Source organism: Pundamilia nyererei, unplaced genomic scaffold (assembly GCF_000239375.1).
Source record: "Pundamilia nyererei isolate P.nyererei 1_Seehausen unplaced genomic scaffold, PunNye1.0 scaffold00061, whole genome shotgun sequence".
In the NCBI taxonomy this organism is placed as follows: Eukaryota; Metazoa; Chordata; class Actinopteri; order Cichliformes; family Cichlidae; genus Pundamilia; species Pundamilia nyererei.
In genome coordinates, this window is record NW_005187462.1 from 643717 (window position 1) to 650982 (window position 7266).

Consider the following 7266-nt stretch of genomic DNA (forward strand, 5'->3'; position numbering starts at 1 on the left):
GCTAAGCGCAACAGTGCCCCCGCCTGGTGGCTGACTATTTAGGTAACTTCTTTATCCAAAAATAAATAAATAAAAATACAAACACATACACAGTTAAATGCAAAAAGCATCATCTCCATCTGTAAACAATAGGATTATGCCAAAACAGTAAAGAGCACGGGGCACGTAGCATTCATTTAGAGCTCTGATGTGTCTATAGACAAGTTACAATGGACCTGAGGTCAAAAGACCACAGGATGATAACCAGGCAGGCAGAAATGAGGAATGAAGCCAATTTGTCAACATTTGCAAATGTTTTCATCTTGAAACGTCTCCAGTGCTTTTTCTGAGGTGATAAATAGTCTGTCTGTTTGTCTGCAGCACATTTTTTACTCTTATTGAGCACTTAGGGTGCTTTGATACTACAAGTCACCCTCGTCCTTTCAGACAGTTTTTTATTCTACGAATTTAATTCCATTTAATTCCTTTTCATCTGTTGCACAGTCTCATACGATGATAGATTCACTGGGGGCAATTTGGGGTTAAGTCTCAAGCTTCGGGTCTGGACGAGCCAGAGACTGAAACACTGACCCTCTGATGACCTGCTCTACCTCCTGAGCCGCAGCTGCTCTGCGGTACGTTAAATCAAAGCTGCCTAATTTATGAATCAGTTTTGAAACATTTATAAATTCCCACTGGCGGGAATTTGGAGTCATGTTTCTGTCCCCTTGTTCAATGTAAGTCTATAGTCCTTTTTTCCTCCACTAGCTCGAGAGAAATATCTGAAAGCAGGTAGTTTTTCTTTTTATAGAGTGATTTCCTTTTAAAACAGCTGCCCACTGTTGCTTGGAACAAGGTTGATGAGAGTGGTGAGACTGAATCAAAATAGACAGCGAACCAGAGAACCAAAAAATGAGCTGAAAGATTTTGTAAAGCTCTGCAGGTGATAATTTGCATCCCTAAAAACAGTTCGTCTCACTTACAATTAGTCATGCAGTCTTAGTAATATAAAAACATTTATTATAACTGCTGTATAGTAGTTTTGTTTTTCTAAATCGTACTAAAATTTACATCAGGCGTGTAACCGTGCATGCATAATTGCTAACGCTGGTACCGTGCAGCCAATGATCTGCAGTCAGATGTGAGCGCTCACGTAGCTTTTTTTTACTTTGTCAGAGTTTTTGACGCCTCACCAATACTTCTACGGTGGGAAGAATTCTTATTGATAGGATTTGGGTTACAGTAGTCTTATCCAAGAGGGTAGGAGGAATCCATGCAGCAGCTAGGGGCTACCAGTGGGTTTATGGATGTGTGATCTACTTTTTGGATAGCTGAGGATAATCCTAAACTATTACGGAAGCTAAAGCTGCCTCAGTAAAATTGCCTTTGTGTTTGGTACTAGATGGGATTTGGAAGACATCACACAATAACACACACACATAGTATTGAATTTTACATCACAGGCTGAAACAGGCACAGAAACTCTTCATGTAGAGGAAAACTCCTGCAAAAGGAAATAGTGGAAATATATTGAATAGAAACATGGACTCAACATGGAGAACTGTGCAAAAAACTGCCCTGCTTTTCTTTATATTTTGCCAGGAAAATGGGAGATAGATACAGCGATTTATTGAAACGTGTGCAAACATAAGTGGAAATGCAATATGTGAGTACTGACAATAGTCAATATTTGGTGTGGCCATCTTTATTCTCCAACGGAGCCTGATCTCTCTTTTTCTGGTAATTTCTTTAAGTAGTCTTCAGGAACAAATCTCCAGGCTTCTTGAAGGAAACTCAAAGATCTTCTCTGGATGTTGGCTGGTTTTTTGATCCACTACGCAACGCCGTCTGTGTTGCATGGTGATTGCAGAGTGTGTTGTAAAGTCTGGCTGTACTTTTCTGTGTTTATAATGTCAGAAGGTTTGACAAAAACCCAACACCACTGGCTGAAATTCAGCCCTAAACCATGACCATGTAGACACTCACATACTGATACCAATTTGAGCCAGAAGTTTCAAATTTGGATGACTCCATTAGAGCTGTTCCCACTTATTTTCCATCCTGTTCTTGCATCTGTACTCCTTGTTTCCCTGACTTGAGATGGGCCTCTCGACAGCCACCCTTCCACTGGGACCATTTCTGATGAGTAGGTGAACAGCAGCTGGATCAACCAAGGGCCAGACGCAATCGTCAGGTCCTCTGTCAGATCTTAAGTGGATGTGCCTTTCAGCTATCTGCAATAGATAGTTTTTCAGGCCTGCCACCTCTTCTTTTGTCCTCCACTTGTCCAGTTTCCTCATTTTCTTAAGGACACTGCACATCATGCCAAGAGATGCAGAGATGACGTTTTTATCAGAGAAAAACTTTGAAGAAATGCAACTGAGTTAAACAACAATGCTCATCCTCTGTGTCTATTTGACATTTTTAATAAATGTATGTTCACATAGGACCACTAATACCAACTAATGTAGCAAATACGCCAAGATTTCTATAAGACGCTTTTAAAGGTTCACAAGATTTGGAATTCAGCTGCCAGCTGAGTGTTTGCTTCGCTTTCATCAGTGGAAAATTCTAGCATTCAGGCATCATCATCCCCACAAGTGGATAACATCCACTTTCTGCTGCCTGTGTTATGCCCTCCACCATTCATTATCTCTTACTGGCCTAGTTTAAATTAAATAAGGATTATTTTGAATCATGCAATGCTCCAGTAGACTCATAGAATGAAAATATGAAGCTAGAAATGAACATAATAGGTCCCTTTGAGTGTTCATTAACTAATAGTATGCATTAGCTTTGTTAAGTTGTTAACAAATACACCAGATAACAACTATGTCTGCTTACAACAGCATTAAAGTTTGCTATACCAATTTATTAAGAACTAGTACAGTAGAGGTAAGCTCTTTGTGGCTGCTCCTTCATTCACGAGGGGTCACAACAGCAGGCAGTTTGATTTGGCAGAGCTTCCGGACACAATCCCAAATACGGGGTGTTATGAAACGTTTCAATATGGAAAATATAGGAAATCAAAGTCTGAAACTTGTCCTGTTCAGTATCACAGAGGTCGGACGTCTATACCAGCCCTTAAAAAGTTCAGAAACACTGCACTTGCTGCAGCTCTCACAGCTCCAAGGAAACCACAGTGGTCACTAAATTGACACTGAGAAACAAACCTAATTATACCCGTAACAGTAAACTTCTTGCATTAATTAACTGCAAACAAAACGGCAGCTCTATCAGAACAACTCTTTGAACGTAAAGCACAATGTAGACATTGTTCAATATATATGAGATAAAATGAATAAACAAACAAAAATATGTTTATATCTTATACTTTTTGTGTGGCATTGCTCTTTTATGCACAAATAGAAGCTACAAAAATAAAATAAAATAAAAATAAAACAACTGGTCGCAGCAGATGGCCCCGCCCCTTCCTGAGCCTGGTTTGTCGGAGGTTTCTTCCTGTTAAAAGGGAGTTTTTCCTTCCCAGTGTCGCCAAACTGCTTGCTCATAGGGGGTCATATGATTGCTGGGGTTTCTGTTTTCCTTGTATTATTGTAGGGTCTTTACCTCTCAATATAAAGCACGCTTTTCGCCGTATAAATTAAATTGAATTGAATCGCATAAAAATATACTGATACAGCATGCAAATACTGATACTGACTGTTGTGTGATCTCAAATTGAAAACTCTATTGTAAAACTATACCTTTGTAGTCTTTAAAATGACAGCACATCCTTTATTAGCATTAAACAGACTCCTAACTTGGTGACCTGCAGTCATTCAGTGGAAATAGAAACTCTGTGCTTACAAACATTGAGCACCAAACAGCCTTCAGCATGGAAATCTCACTTTCATTGGCTGACTTCCGTTTCTGTTTATACAAAAGTCCCTTAGAGGCTTCAACCAGTGCTGCTATTCAAAGTCATAGCAATAACACAGCATGACAGTGCACCACTTATTATGATATGATCATAACATGTGCCGTTATTCTGATCTTTCTGGGATAATACTAATGTTTTCAGTGGTGCTCTGCGTTTTTTCTGGAGAAGCTAAAGATTTGCTTTTAAATCATCCCCTGAAAACATGGCACAGCTACTCAAGTGCAGAGCAACAACATTTTCCTAATAATGTTGGAGAGCATGGCAACATGCTCATCTGGTAAGACTGTGATTTTTTAAATTATTTATATTATTTATCTTTTTTTTATGTGAGATCCACAGAAGACTAACTGCGAGTGTTATGTCAGATTCTAAGCCCTCTGGAGGTGTCAAGAAGTGACAAGGTGTGCCCACTTGATAATGTCAGTGATATAACCAGTCTCTCACCCACTCACTTTATGTAAGCCTTGCTTTTGTGTATCTTAAATTAGAAGGGCATTTCATGTGATCATGCGAAGCTCTTCAAAAACCAATCCACTTTATGTTCTCCTCCAAATTACCTGATCAATCATTCGCTAATTCTCTTCTTCACTTGAGACTAAACCGGCTCCTCTTGCTAATAAGAAATCTGTATCAGCTACAGTGTCTCACATGTGACAGCGCTCTCCTCTCAGCTGTGCTCAGGTTAGTAAGGAAATTTGCAAATCTCCTGAAAATAAGCCATAATTACCTGCTAGTTACAACTTCAGATGCAATTTGATTTCAGTGTGCAACGAGTTAACAGTCAAATGTAAAAAAATAAATAAATAAAAAATCTGTTTTTAGGAATGTTTAAAGGTTTCCTCTATTTAAAATCCAGAGCTGCTGGAGCACTTCAATGTGCCAACACGTTATGTTTATCTACCCTCAAAATGTCAACATCCACTGCATAGCCTTCTCTGTGAGCTAAACAAATACTGGTGCCAGGATGTCAGCACCGTGCCAGGCATATTTTAATATTTAGTAAACACTGTCCTCTAGTGCTCACACACCACATGTTCATGTAACCTGTTGTTGTGCTGGAAACATGATTTCATTTTCATCTTTTAAAACACTGTGACGAGGCTTTCTAAAATCTGTCAAACCCAAATAATCCATACTCTATTTAATTTATTAAATCTATTTGATAAGAGGTTGCCTCTTATTTTATAACAAAAGCTGCATTGACCCCTTGTGCCTGCAGCAATCCTCCACATTGTGCATAAAAGAGCAAAAAACAGCAAAAATGTCTGTGGCCATGGTTTTATTATCAGCTACTCTCAGATGGCTTTTAGTCGGGCTGGTGTAGTCGGTGTAATGAGGCATGCCACAATTACAGAGTGAGTGGCAGTAAAAAGGAGGTGATGGCCAATCCCTCCTCCTCCAAATGACCAGATCAGTCAATCACTACCAGCTGATCTGGTAAAGTCATGTCAGCACGAGGTTAGGTTGTTCTGATCCCCTAAATAACAGGAGGTGACGTGGATCTTGACGAAGGGACAACAAATTTGCAATCATCTTGTCAACCAACTCTTGACAGCCTGCAGGATATTAGGGATGTAAATAGGACATAATGGTGGCATTATGACTGTGTTCATTCTGCTCTGCTTTTGATGGCAGTGTCTGTTCTCTGCAATTCAACACCATCTGGCTAAATTAGTGTAAGCGGGGGAACCGGAGCCAGGAGTAGTTAGGACAACCAGTCCTTTGTTAGGAGGCAATCATGATTTTTGGCTACTTACACATCCCATTTGTCAAAACTCAGATTCGAAATGTGGGACGGATCAGACGGTTTCATCTATTCACAGAGCCGTATCTCCGTATCCGCACACTTATGAAAAATGTACAAAAATATGTTAATATTAAATAGTCGAGCCATCTAAATATTTGTTTTTCCAAAATGGAAATGGAATGGAAAAACGAACTTTAAGGGCATTCACGGTGCTGTTGTGTACTGACATGTGCAAACACTCCTCTTGGGTCAGTTTACCAAACAAACAGAGCAGGTCATACAGACCTTGCAAATATCTTTCTCGTCCAGCAAAAGTCCCAAAATTTGCATTTATAATCCAGTTTACTGACTCCAAAACTCACCCATAGCATTTAGTGCTATAAAAACAGGATACAGTCACAGCCAGCTTTGATTTCTATCTAATCAAATATCTAATCAGCCAATCGTGTGGCAGCAGCTCAGTGTATTTAGGCATGTAGACATGGTCAAGGCAAGCTGCTGAAGTCCAAACCGGCATTCAAATGAGGAAGAAAGGTACTTTCAACATGGCATGGTGGCTGGTGCCAGATGGGCTGGTCTGAGTATTTCAGAAACTCCTGATCTACTGGGATTTTTCCACACAAGTGTAATGATAGCTGCTATTGTTGAAGCTACCCACAGGGGGCGCTCTGGAACCAATAAGATATACAGAATAGAAGAAGAAAGTGATTGCTGGTAGAAAAACAATAAACAGCTAGCTGAAGCCAGCACAAGGACAAATTCTTGATGTTTTATTCATAGAGGAATAAGAACATTACATGGTACCAGGAGACGGGTCAAGAATAAGAAGCAATGCAACAAGATGGATGCAATAAAACCGTCAAGTCCGGTGAAACTGACTGGAAACGTGGATGCAAGTTGGAGGACTTTCAAACAGCAGTTCAAACTGTATATAGACTATGGTCGTGTCCAAATTCATGGGCTGCATCCTCCTGAGGACCCGGCCTTCGCGGTCTACGTGGGCCGGGTCCTCAGAAGGTCAGGCAGGCCGGAAGTAAACGGTTGGGGAAATTGGACGGTCTAGCCTTCAGATTAGCGTCGCCGCTGTCTCGGTGGAGTTTAATAAACTCAGCCGTCTGCTCCTTGCTATCTAAAATATAACAGGACACTGGCGTAAATTCTTGACCGTCTCACACTTCTGTTTAATCAGTTTTCTGTTTGATGTTTATTCAGCTGTGTGAAAACCAAGGAGGAGGGGGATTAATAAAGTTTTATTTTATCTAATCTAATAACTTTAATCTCAGCCAAACCAATTTACTCACGAACAAATAAAACACTGAAAAAAGCCAAACAATAACATTTTTAGGTTGTCTAAGTGACTTATATATTACGTTTAATCCGAGTAGCGAAAGTCCGTGGTGATCTGAAAATGATGTACCGGGAGTTGTGCCGTTCTCGGCGGCTTCAGTGACCCTCAAGCTCTCGGCTAGCTGTCGAGCTAGTGGGTAACAGACGTCTCCGAAAACATCGAAGCACTTTTGCAAATATGTGGTGTTTTGATAAACCAAGCAGATATTTGATGTTTACACAGCTACTTTCTCGCCTGAAAATATGTTAAAAGCATTCGGAGGAGTCTACGAATTTGGACAGCCTTTGGCGCGTTGCTGTGACGTAATCA